The following is a 12,287-nucleotide window of genomic DNA, read 5'->3' as shown; positions in this document are numbered from 1 at the left end:
GAGTAATACTTGTAACTATAGGGCTGCCACGCATTACCTGCCTGACGCCCAATTAGTTTGTTTACCTTTCCCTTGCCCCTTCATCAAGTCACGTCCCTTATTAAGTATAAAGGAAGAAATTGTGAAGTTTGTAAAGAAATTTTAACGAGGGAAATGTCAATGGAGTAAAGTGTGTTTCGTGGCTGCTGCTGCTGCTGCTACTACTGCTTTTGCTCCTTCAAAGACCTCGGGTTCCATTGAATTTGGATCAAAGGTAAGAATTTCGTGATTGACGCTCCGAGACTATTGGTGGTGAATGTTGTAATATGTAATGAGTCTTTCCGTTTTTATATTATTATATTGAGACCAGTGAGAATGTTACACTCATACACACTCACGCACACACACACACACACACACACACACACACACACACACACACACACACACACACACACACACACACACACACACACACACACGCACACACACTATCACTTCCAATTCTATATCTCACGAGAAACAAACTGCCCGTGATGGGTCCCCCGATTCCTGACGGCAGAATGATTTTTCATGCTCCACTTTGCCTCCCCATGTGTCTGTGTGGGAGTCGGTGCGCTCTCTCTCTCTCTCTCTCTCTCTCTCTCTCTCTCTCTCTCTCTCTCTCTCTCTCTCTCGCACAAAAGCAAATATTTTTCAACATTGACAATTTATCTCACTTTCCGTCGTCATTAGTAAGACAACTAGTCGAACTGTGTGAAATGGCTTCCGTGAATTTGCTGAAACTTTGCCTCACTACAAGAGAAAGAGTATATTTCTCTCTCTCTCTCTCTCTCTCTCTCTCTCTCTCTCTCTCTCTCTCTCTCTCTCTCTCTCTCTCGTTTCCTTATTGTAAAATGCTTGTGACGTGTTCATGTTAGTCTTTACTTCAATTCTGCAAATAGGAGGTAATGCATCTTCCTTTCAATATATCTTAGTATTGATTCTTTTGTGTCAGTATTAGGTTACTGTCAACACTTCAATCTCCCTTTTAGGCTCTCTTCACTCTTTTTCATGCAAAGTAGAGATTTAGGTTAGCGTAGATAGGTAATGTTACGAGTTGTTGGCTTCTACATCATTTGACAATTGATCTAATCAAAGAGTGAAGATCCTTATGCGATATCAACAATTTCTACTTGGCAAGGTCGACATTGTGCTGGTGGCCTCTCGCTTATCTTGTGTTCGCATAGGAGTAATTTACTTGGGCTCATAACTCCTGTGCTATCTGTGTGTGTGTGTGTGTGTGTGTGTGTGTGTGTGTGTGTGTGTGTGTGTGTGTGTGTGTGTGTGTGTGTGTGTGTGTGTGTGTGTGTGTGTGTGTGTGTGTGTGTGTGTGTGTGTGTGTGTGTGTGTGTGTGTCTTAGCCGCAACTTTTTAATCTGCTAAAATATTTAATTTCAATCCAAAATAGATGTGCATCATAACTCTAGTGGTACGTACGCTTAGAAAACTTTTTTTTAAGTCTCAGTTGCATAATAAAGAAGACCTGCTTATGTAACTCGGTAATTCCTGACAAAATATTCAAGTTAAGCCAAGATAATGTCACCACACAGCAGGAACATTGCACACTCCCTGACGCAGCAGGGGACGAAATGGAGAGGAAACAAGAACAAGGATGTTGCCAGGATATAAAATGTGATAAGCTGCAGGTGCACATGTTGCCCAGACCCCGCCAGCCACAGGTGGAAGGCAGCTTAGGACAAAGAGGGAATACTGTCATAAAAGGCTAGACGAAAATGTTTGAAGAAAATAAAAATGGCAGAAGATGGGAAGACACATAAATAATAACTCTGCTTGAGAGTAAATACAGAACAATCTAGAATATGTGCTCTAATTGTTAAGTAATATATGGGGGTGGTTAAAAACCATGTTAAGAAGATGCTATCTGTATTAATGGAAACAGATAAAAAAGATAGGGAAAAAAAAACTTTATAAGGATATTTTACACAACTGCTTAGTTGGATAATAAGGAAATTAAAATAATATAGAACAATCTCTGAAAATTCAGGTAAACTGAAAGTGAGGAAGGAGACACATTAAAGATCATGTCAGAGAGATGATACTAAAGTCTACAAAAAAATCAAGCAAACAAACAAACAGAAAAGAAAGGATAAGAAATGCTGAAAATAAATTATAAAGTCGTACATGAGAAGATGAGATGTTGCAGGTTTGCAGTATTGCTTCACAGCAGTATTTAGAGACTAGGCCGCGCTGGAGATTGAACTGCCAAGTCCAGGAGGCGCAATGCGGTGAATAAAGAGATTAGTACATACGGAATGGTGGTGCAGGAAACGTTAAGAGGTAAGATGGCCGGATTGGATCAACTATTTTTCGATATGATTGGCTTTGCGAGAAACTCAGGAGAGAAATAGAGGATAAGACAGACTGATGATTATATGAGTATATCCAAAACATTTCAGTGGAACAGACAAAAAAATCCAGTACATTTTTCATTGGAGAGAAAATATGAGGCCGTTAGTTAAATTTAGAGATAAAACGATGTTAAATGAATGAATTGGAGTTCATATGATCAAGCAAGTTGTAAAAATTATGAAAGTACAGCATTGCTTTTGTACTAGAGTTAATAGGATCGGCAAATTTAGAGGTAGCAGAATAATAAAGGAAAACTGTCAGTGTGATGGACTTATTTAGAAAAATCATGTGATACCATACCAACAGTTAAAGCTGTGACAGCCTGAAGCCGGGCAATGGTGACAAAAGGAATATAGAGACTATCCTAGAATTGTCGAGGTGACTCAACACGGTATAAAGGAAAAGGCCTTACTGAGAAAATATAAGGAAAAAATGACTGTCAAGCTCATTTTTCACTTCCACGTCAACAATACATCTTTGTGTTGCAGGATTTGATGACATCTTTCACAGTAGAGAAAGCCATAAAAAAATTCCTATCCTCAGGACAAAAAAAATAGCAACCATCCTTGGCAGAAAAAAAAAAGAAGAGCAAAGCATGTCAGCGGAGTAGCGTTATTTATTTAATTGACACGGTATGACTGCGGAGAAAAGAAAAAGAAGCTGAAATGATGAAAGACCATGGACAGGCAAAGGTGGAAATGCTGAGGAGAACAAACAATATTTGAACATTTTTGTGTTTGAAAGATGAAATGAAAATAAATGATATATACGGGGGTATGAAAGAAAAAGAGAGAGAGAGAGAGAGAGAGAGAGAGAGAGAGAGAGAGAGAGAGAGAGAGAGAGAGAGAGAGAGAGAGAGAGAGAGAGAGAGAGAAAGAGAGAACAGGATAAATTAAAGAAAATGTGATAGTGATGTAGAATAAAGTATGGAAAGCTTGGAGGAAATAATACGTGATAGTAGACAATAATAAACATAAGAAATAAAAATACATTCTAATATAACACAATAAATAGAAAGGGAAAATTTGAAAGTCCCGGACAGGTAAACATGGACGGAAAGAAATTTTAAGTGAATATTACAAACTCGCTCATATTAGGGAGGAGGTAGTGGACACTTGCCGAAACGATAATTTACTCCCAGCTATGTCTAATACCAGTAGTTTTAATTTGAACCAGTTCTGGTGTGGATCAATTCAGGCGGTGCTATAAACTTACCATTCAAAGGGTAAACCAAACACTGCCCTCTAAAGACGACTATCCTCCTTCACACAAAACTACAAGCACTTACTACACACACACACACACACACACACACACACACACACACACACACACACACACACACACACACACACACACACACACTTCACTTAGATTTAAAACATGTTTACTCCAACACCAGCCGAGGAGTCCCCTTCTGGGAGGACTCCGTATATATCCCCAGATCGGACTGCTTTCTCGGTATCGACCGTAAATGTCTTGACACCCCTTTTCAACTCTTTCATCATTAACTTATGCAACATTAGTGGTCTTAGATCTAATTTTCAATCTCACAACCTTTCTTCTACTAAACCTCATGTTTTCCTCACCGAAACATATCTATCTGATAGTAACCTCTTCTCTGTTCCTTCATACTTTCTCTATCCTCATTTTCGTTCCAAAGCTGGATGACTTACTCTCGTGGCCACGCTCTTGGATCTTTCGAGTTTTCCACCAAAAGTCACTCTCTAACTAAATTTACCTGTGCTGTTTACCACTCTCCTAACTTTTCTGATTATAAGAAATTCTTCAACTATTTAACTTCCAAAGTGGAGCATATCTTGTCTCTCTATCCCTTTGTGGAATTCTTCTTCTTCCTTGGAGATTTTAATGTTCATTACCCGCTTTGGCTTTCCTCTTCATTCACTGACCATCCTGGTGAACTAGCCTTAAACAATGCTTTTTCTCAATGATCTAGATTCTAGAGCAACTGGTACAACACATTACTCTTATTCCTGACCGTCTTGGAGATACACCCAACATTCTTGATTTTTTCCTTACCTGTAATCCTTCTGGTTATGCTGTTACCTTCTCTTCTCCGCTGGGCTCCTCCGATCGCAATTCCATATCTGTATCTTGTCCTATTTGTCCAATCCCTCCTCAGGATTCCCCAAGGCGGAGATACCTCAGGCGGTTTGCTTTCACCAGTTGGGGAGACCTGAGGAGGTGCTTTGCAGATTTTCCCTGGAATGATTACTGTTTCCGTGTCAGATACCCATCTCTATTTCCTGAACGCATAACATAGGTGATAGTGTTTGGTATAGAGGCGTACAATCGTATTCCTTACTCTATTTCTCAATCTAAAGCTTCCAAACCTTGGTTTAACACTGCTTGTTCTCGCGCTTTATATGATAGAAAGGTTGCCTAAAAAAGTACTTGAGCCTTCCATCACCTGAATTTCATGCGCTTTATATCTCTGCCTGGAATCACGCCAGGTCTGTTCTCCAACTTCCCAAACACTCCTCTATTGATAGAAAATGTCAAGATCTTTCGAAATCCAACTCTTCTAGTGACTCTAGTATATTTACCTCTTCATCATTCCCTCTTTCATTTCATCCTGATGGGACAAGTCCATTACATATATCTCTTAAGCTGAGCTCTTCTCTTGAACCTTTGCTTATAATTCTACCTAGGATGATTCTGGGTTTATCGCTCCATCTCCTCCTCCGTCTGACTTATTTTTATGCCTTCGATCAGAATTCTTCACATTAATATTAATCATTGCCCTAACTAGCCTAAACCTTCGTAAGGCTTATGGGCTTCATGGGATCCTTCCTTTTATTCTCAAAAACTGTGCTTCCGTGCTTTCACCTTACCTGGTCAAACTCTTCCAACTCTGTCTATCGACTTCTTCCTTCCTTCTTGCTTGCCTGTTTCTAAAAGTTGACCGGTTTAACCTCTCAAACTACCACTCTATAACTCTTTGCTTGTCTAAAGTCTTTGAATCTATCCTCAATAGGATGATTCTTAAACGTCTTACACTTTACAATAATCTATCTTATCGTTAATATGGCTTCCGTCAATGCCGCTGTACTGGTGACCTGACTTTTCTTACTTAGTCTTGGTCATCCTCTTTTAGAATATTTTGTGAAACTTACAAATATCAAAATCTTTTGATTTAATTTGGCACAAAGCTTTGAACTCAAAACTGCCCTCCTACTGTTTCTATCTTTCTCTCTCTGCAGCTATATCTCAAGTTTCCTCTCCGACTGTTCTATTCTTGCTATGGTAGACGGCTTCTGTTCTCGTAAATTCTTGAAAAGTGACAGGATCCTATTATTTATTAATGATCTTCTAAATCAAACTGCTTGCCCTATCCACTCTTACGCTGATGATACCATCCTACACTTTTCCACGCCTTTTGAGAAACGACCAACCCTTCAGGAAGTAGACAGATCCAGCAGGGAAGCCACAAAATGCCTGATGTCTTATTTCATTAAAATGTTTTATGGGGGCAGAAAAGACTTAGTGTTTAATGACCCAAAAACTCAATTCCTCCATCTATCAACTCGACACAACCTTCCAGACAACTATCCCCTCTTCTTCATTTTTCTTCATTGACACTCAACTGTAATTCTCTTCTACACTAAATGTCCTCACTCTTTTCTTTACTTATAATCTAAGCAAGAAACCACATCTAATCTCCTGTTAAAACAGCATCTATAAAGTTAGGCGTTCTGAAGCGTCTTCGCTAGTTTTTCTCTTCTCACTAACTGGTAACTCTATACAAGGACCTTATCTGCCCATGTATGGTGTACTCTTCGCTTGTATGGAGGCGGTGAAATCCTCTCACTTATTTCTATTAGATAGGATGGAATAAGAAATCTTTTTTTTATATCATGTAGGTTTTTCACGAGAATTTATGGTACTTTTTGGGGTACCTCCTATCTCAAAGCCCACCCGCTAGGAAATCGTTGTCCCGAGTGAGGAATCCCTACCTATACTCGGACAATGGACAGGATTCGAATCCGTGCGCTTGGAGATCCTTTGGATCCTAAAGCGTGCATGGTTCTTATCATCTCCTCTTCTCTAAATGAGTGCCTTCAGCCTCTTTCTCATCGCCGGAATGTTACATCTATTGCTATCTCCTACCGCTATTTTCATGCTAACTGCTCTTTTGATCTTGCTAACTGCATGCCTTCTCTCCTCGTGTGGCCTCGCTGCATAAGGCTTTCTTCTTCTCATCCCTACTCTGTCCAACTCGTTAATGCAAGACTTGACCAGTACTATCAATCATTCATACACAATTTTCTGGTAAACTCTGGAAGTTCCTACCTGCTTTTGTATTTCCAACTTCCTATGACTTGACTTCATTCAAAAAGAAGTTTTAAGACATTTCAAGGTAAATAAGTGGGACATTTTTTTCGTTTTATATCGTCCTTGGCCCGTTTTCCTTTATATATATATATATATATATATATATATATATATATATATATATATATATATATATATATATATATATATATATATATATATATATATATATATATATATATATATATATCGTTGAAAGTGATGGCCATTCGGCATTGATAATTTACCTTAAGATATTTTCTTCATATTTTAGGAGTGTCTTTTCTTCTCTTTCTAATGTGGTGATGGCTTCGCCATAGCTAACTATTGCTCCTAGATCCGGATTTTGAGTCTCTTCATCCTACTTCAGTACCTGGTGTTATTTTTTCTCTGATGGAGGTAGGAATGACAGGTCGTGCAGGCTCGCTGGCGCTTTACCCGCCTGCCAGTCGCGGCTGAGGCCAACCTTGAGCTGCGGCGACACTGATTGATTGATTCCGTGTGCGTCTTAAGGAAAACTATTAATGCCGAACTGGCCATCACTTTCAACGAAATATGCCTGAGGGAGAATCTCCTGCCCATTTATACACTTAGTATATGTATGTATATATATATATATATATATATATATATATATATATATATATATATATATATATATATATATTGAAGCAATAGTTTTCCAGAACATAGAACTGTAGACGTACACCAATGAATACCAGAGTTAGTGAAACAGTACGAAGAATTAACAATGGGACGTCAAGACTCCAATAACAAAAAAAAAATAAATAAATATAAATAAATAATTCCGTGACTAAATATTGCAGTGACGCTAGATATTGGACGGAAAAGGTTAGAGTGAATAAGACACGTGGATTGAAGGAAGGGGAGAGGATTAGCAAAGAGAGGGGAAGGAAGGTGAAAAGAATAGAACCAAGGGAAGGCCACTGTTGAGAAAGACGGTCTGTTTAAGGAGACATACATGGAAACTACGACGGAGGGAATGCAGAAGGACAAATGCAAGCACAAGAGAGACAAAGGAAGTTGTAAAAAACAGTGATGGAGTGACGGCCGTGGAGAGAAACAGCTGGAAACTAAAGGAGGGAATAAAGCCGCGCTTGTGAAGTGTGAAGATACAAAGAGTCAATGAGATGAAGAAAACAACGCAAGACAGTCCATTTTTAAGTTTTGTAATATATATATATATATATATATATATATATATATATATATATATATATATATATATATATATATGTAAAACCGTCTCATACATCACTGTTTCATGCATCTGTTGTTTGTCTATGCCCAGTCTCCCAGCCTTCCCTGCATAGCTTCTTTCTGCCCGTCCGTAATTTCTGCTTTGCTTGCTTTTCTTTTAATTATTTCTTAACTACAGCCATGTTGTCGACTTTTTCATCGATTATAGGGTGTTTATTTAATGTGTCCCATCCACGCTCATTTACTATTCATTTTAGGTGTAGTGAAGGCCTCTCCAGCTTCAGGTTCATTCATAATCTGAGAGAGAGAGAGAGAGAGAGAGAGAGAGAGAGAGAGAGAGAGAGAGAGAGAGAGAGAGAGAGAGAGAGAGAGAGAGAGAGAGAGAGAGAGAGAGAGAGAGAGAGAGAGAGAGAGAAACAAAACTTAATACAAAGGAACATGTACCCAAAGCTTAGTTTGGAAATTGAAGGTTCTTTCTAGATCTGATCAGTCTGATCGGTCTGGGGAAGAGCGAAGGATTCAACGAAAGCCAAAGAGAATAACAAAGAATCAGTTAGGATATTCAGGAGATCACCAGCGGACCGCCCATGCGTTAGCTGCGTATTCAAGGTGGGGCCGCACCTGTGCCTTGTACAGCAGCAGTCTCCCTTCCTGTCGAGGAAACTGGCGATCCTTCTGAGAGCGGAGATCCTGTGAGAGGCTTTCTTGGCAATGGTTTTGACATGCCTGTCAAACCTCAGCCCTCGATCCACCTCCACTCCAAGTATCTTGACGTCATCTTGGAGTGGGAGAGCAGCAGCGCCAAAGACAACTTTCCTGCCATTGCTGCCATGGCGGCTGGGGACCGAGAGACAACCATTGCTTGTGTCTTCTCCGGCGCGAATGTCACTTGCCAGCGAGCACCCCACTCCTTTATCACTCGTAGCTGCTGATTGATGGCCTCAGCAGCCCGCCCACTGTCCTGGCGTGGATAGGTATAGGAGAGGGTGCAGTCATCAGCATAGGCCATGACTCCTGGCAGTAGCTGGAGAAGATCATCCACGTAGATATTCCACAGGAGTGGGCCAAGAATTGAACCCTGTGGCACTGATGCCTCCACAGGCAGGGACTCAGATGTTTGCCCGTTGACAACCACCTTGAGGCTTCTGTCCTGCAGGTAATTTCCCAAGAGTCGTAGCAAGCCACCCTGGATGCCTTTAGCACGAAGCTTTTCTAGTAATCCGTTGTGCCATACTTTATCAAAAGCTCCTGCTATGTCCAAAGCAACCACTATAGTGTCCTTGCCGTCGTCGAGGGCGTCCTGCCAATGCCTGGTGAGAAGCATCATTAGGTCGGAGGTTGACCTTCCAGGTCTGAACCCAAACTGTTGGTCTGAGAGGAGGGCATTGTCCTTGAGATGGCTACACACCACCTCTGCCACGACCCTCTCAAACACTTTACCCACCACTGACAACAGGGATATGGGTCTGTAGTTTTTTGGGTCCGTCCTGGAGCTTTTTGTGTACAGGAACTACTCGAGCCTCCTTCCACACTGAAGGCCAGACGTTTTCCCGTACACAAGTTGTGAAGACTTGGGTGAGAGGGGCAGCCAGTTCCTGGGAGCATCGCTTCAGCAGGTGCGGGCTGATGTCATCAGGGCCGGTGGCTTTCTGTGTGTCCAGCCCCGCAATAATCGCTTCACCTGCTGATGCGTCACCTCCACCATGGTGACAGTCTTCTCACATTGCTGGACCAGCTGAGGCGGTGGCTGCTGTGGATTCCCGACCTTCATTTTTCCAGCAAACAAGGAAGCCAGCAACTGTGCCCTCTCCTTACTGCTGGTGGCGACAGTACCGTCCTGCTTGCTGAGGGAGGGATGGATTCTTGGTGGCCAGTTCCTTGTTTGTCCTTAACAAGAGACCACCAAGTTTTGTTTCCTACGCCAGTGCCACACAGTTTCCGGCGCAGGCTTTCCTCCCACTTTTTTAAGGCCCACTTGCTGGTTACCACCATCCTCCTGCATGCAGCCCTGTGCAGGTCCTTGTTGCGCCGAGTCGGGTTCCTCTTGTAGCGGAGCCAGGCAGCATACTTTGCCTCGGCAGCAACACGGCAACGGTCTTCACTCTCTGCTCCTCCCTGTAGCAGAGTGGCCCATGGGGTGTGGGTCAGGTCGCGGCGCAGGGAAGCCCAGTCTGCTTTGTTCCACAGCCAGATGGTGCGGGTGGTGGCCTCGTCCTGAGCCACGCCCACTTCCAGCTGTGTCTGTCTCTCTCTCTCTCTCTCTCTCTCTCTCTCTCTCTCTCTCTCTCTCTCTCTCTCTCTCTCTCTCTCTCTCTCTCTCTCTCTCTCTCTCTCTCTCTCTCTCTCTCTCTCTCTCTCTCTCTCTCTCTCTCTCTCTCTCTCTCTCTCTCTCTCTCTCTCTCTCTCTCTCTCTCTCTCTCTCTCTCTCTCTCTCTCTCTCTCTCTCTCTCTCTCTCTCTCTCTCTCTCTCTCTCTCTCTCTCTCTCTCATGTTGCTAATAGCTAGAATAAATCAGTGTTAATCCACTCGCATACTATTCAGATCTGGTGCTTCATTAATAATCTTGACTGGTATCGTATCATAAAATCCCGAATACATCATTGAAGGTATTGCGTCGAAACAAACAAAAAGTTCTTATTCTGAATCCTCTGATGGTAGAAAATGAAAGTTAAAATGATAGGTGCGGCTACCGATGTGAACAATTAAGCATGCCGTTTGATTTCAACCCAAAAGTAACTCAGAATCAGAACCTTGCATTACATATGACCTGCTCTCGCTTGTGACGTGAATATCTATCAAATCATAAAGAAAATAATGGAAACCCTTCCTAACATGAATTATACAGCTGACCACTTCGATAAAATAAAAAAAAATGTTCAGGTATTGTTCGTAAAAATTGATGTCAAGTAATATTACCCACCACTGCTTCGCTGAGTGGACGAGAGCAATGCTAAGGGCCAGTGTATTCTTAAACGCTTGAATGAATTTTGAAGATCATCTAGGAAAGACTGGTCTGTTATCGCGATGTGAACGTAACACAAGAGACCTGCGATTGCAATCCTAGCAACTCTGGCCTCTCATTGGTAGTATTTGCGAGGGTCATAGAAAATTATCAGAGTTGTAATCATTTTTTTTTTAAGTAAAAGGAATGGAAAAGTTTTTAGGAAACCACTTGGTCTACACGTGACAGTCTCATCCCTATTTAGGGTACAAAATTCTTGTTAAACTTGTTATAGACTTTTCCTTATATCATGAAAATCCCAGTAACTTTTATTACAGGTTTTAGAAAGATGCTGAGATAAGACTCTGAAATGTTCCTTGACAGTAAGAAATGTGATCAAACGCGTGTATTTCGTGATAAGAAAGTTGTTGGTCCTATCGTCCTCATTGCTATTAGAGTGTTGCATTTATGTATTACTGTACACTAATGCCTCACTCCCACTGTCTGTGTGTGAGTGTTGTTAGGCGTACGAAAACATTGGACACATATAAATCCAGTTTTAGTGAGTGGAAAGCCATCAAGTCAACGAATTACATAATATTTCCTTTAGAAAGACAGTTTACTACACCGATGCGTTGCTGTCTCTGTGTGTAGCAGTAGTGAGCATACGTGAGTATTAGCAGAATTACAGAGGTGGATTAACGGAAGCTAGAAGATATTGAAGTTGAATATATTACTACAACTTCAAAAATAATACTATACACAGATCAGCTTATACAAATATCGGATTTATTTGCAAATATTCCCTTAGAATGGTAATATGAGACTTTCACCTCATTTTATTCCTCACAGCGCTAGAATGCTTCTGCACGGCATCACTTTCTGGATCTGTAGGAATGTTAACCGAGAAGAAACCATGTCAGCCAATCACACACGTTGCTTGGGGATTCGCAGCGCAACCTTACGACCGAATTATATATTAAAGTGAAATATTCCTGACAATGTCTTCCTGCGCGTGTCTGGAGGTGAACTAATGTTAAGCAGAGGTACTGATATCAGCAAATCACAAACATTGTTTGATTGTTCCGAACACGTTCTGGTGAGCGGGACTGGTAATGTTAAGCTTCAGTCTCACATCATCCCAATTCCGTGATATCAATGCAAACTCGGAAATCCTGCCCATTACATTATTTGCATTAATTCTATCCTGCCTCGTCAATTTGCACTCCAATTCCTGACTGCGTTTTAGGTAAATGTACATTACCGATGGCCGCTGATTTATGTGGATGGTGCTAATTATGTAGGCCTTTGAAAATTAAAAACTATATTATGTCTATGCGTTTGAGTGTCTACGAATTCTGTGTGTCTGGTTGCCTTTGTAATGATCTATAGTACACGA

The sequence above is a fragment of the Portunus trituberculatus genome, chromosome 48 (assembly GCF_017591435.1).
Source record: "Portunus trituberculatus isolate SZX2019 chromosome 48, ASM1759143v1, whole genome shotgun sequence".
NCBI lineage: Eukaryota > Metazoa > Arthropoda > Malacostraca > Decapoda > Portunidae > Portunus > Portunus trituberculatus.
Note: the sequence above shows the minus strand (reverse complement) of the source record.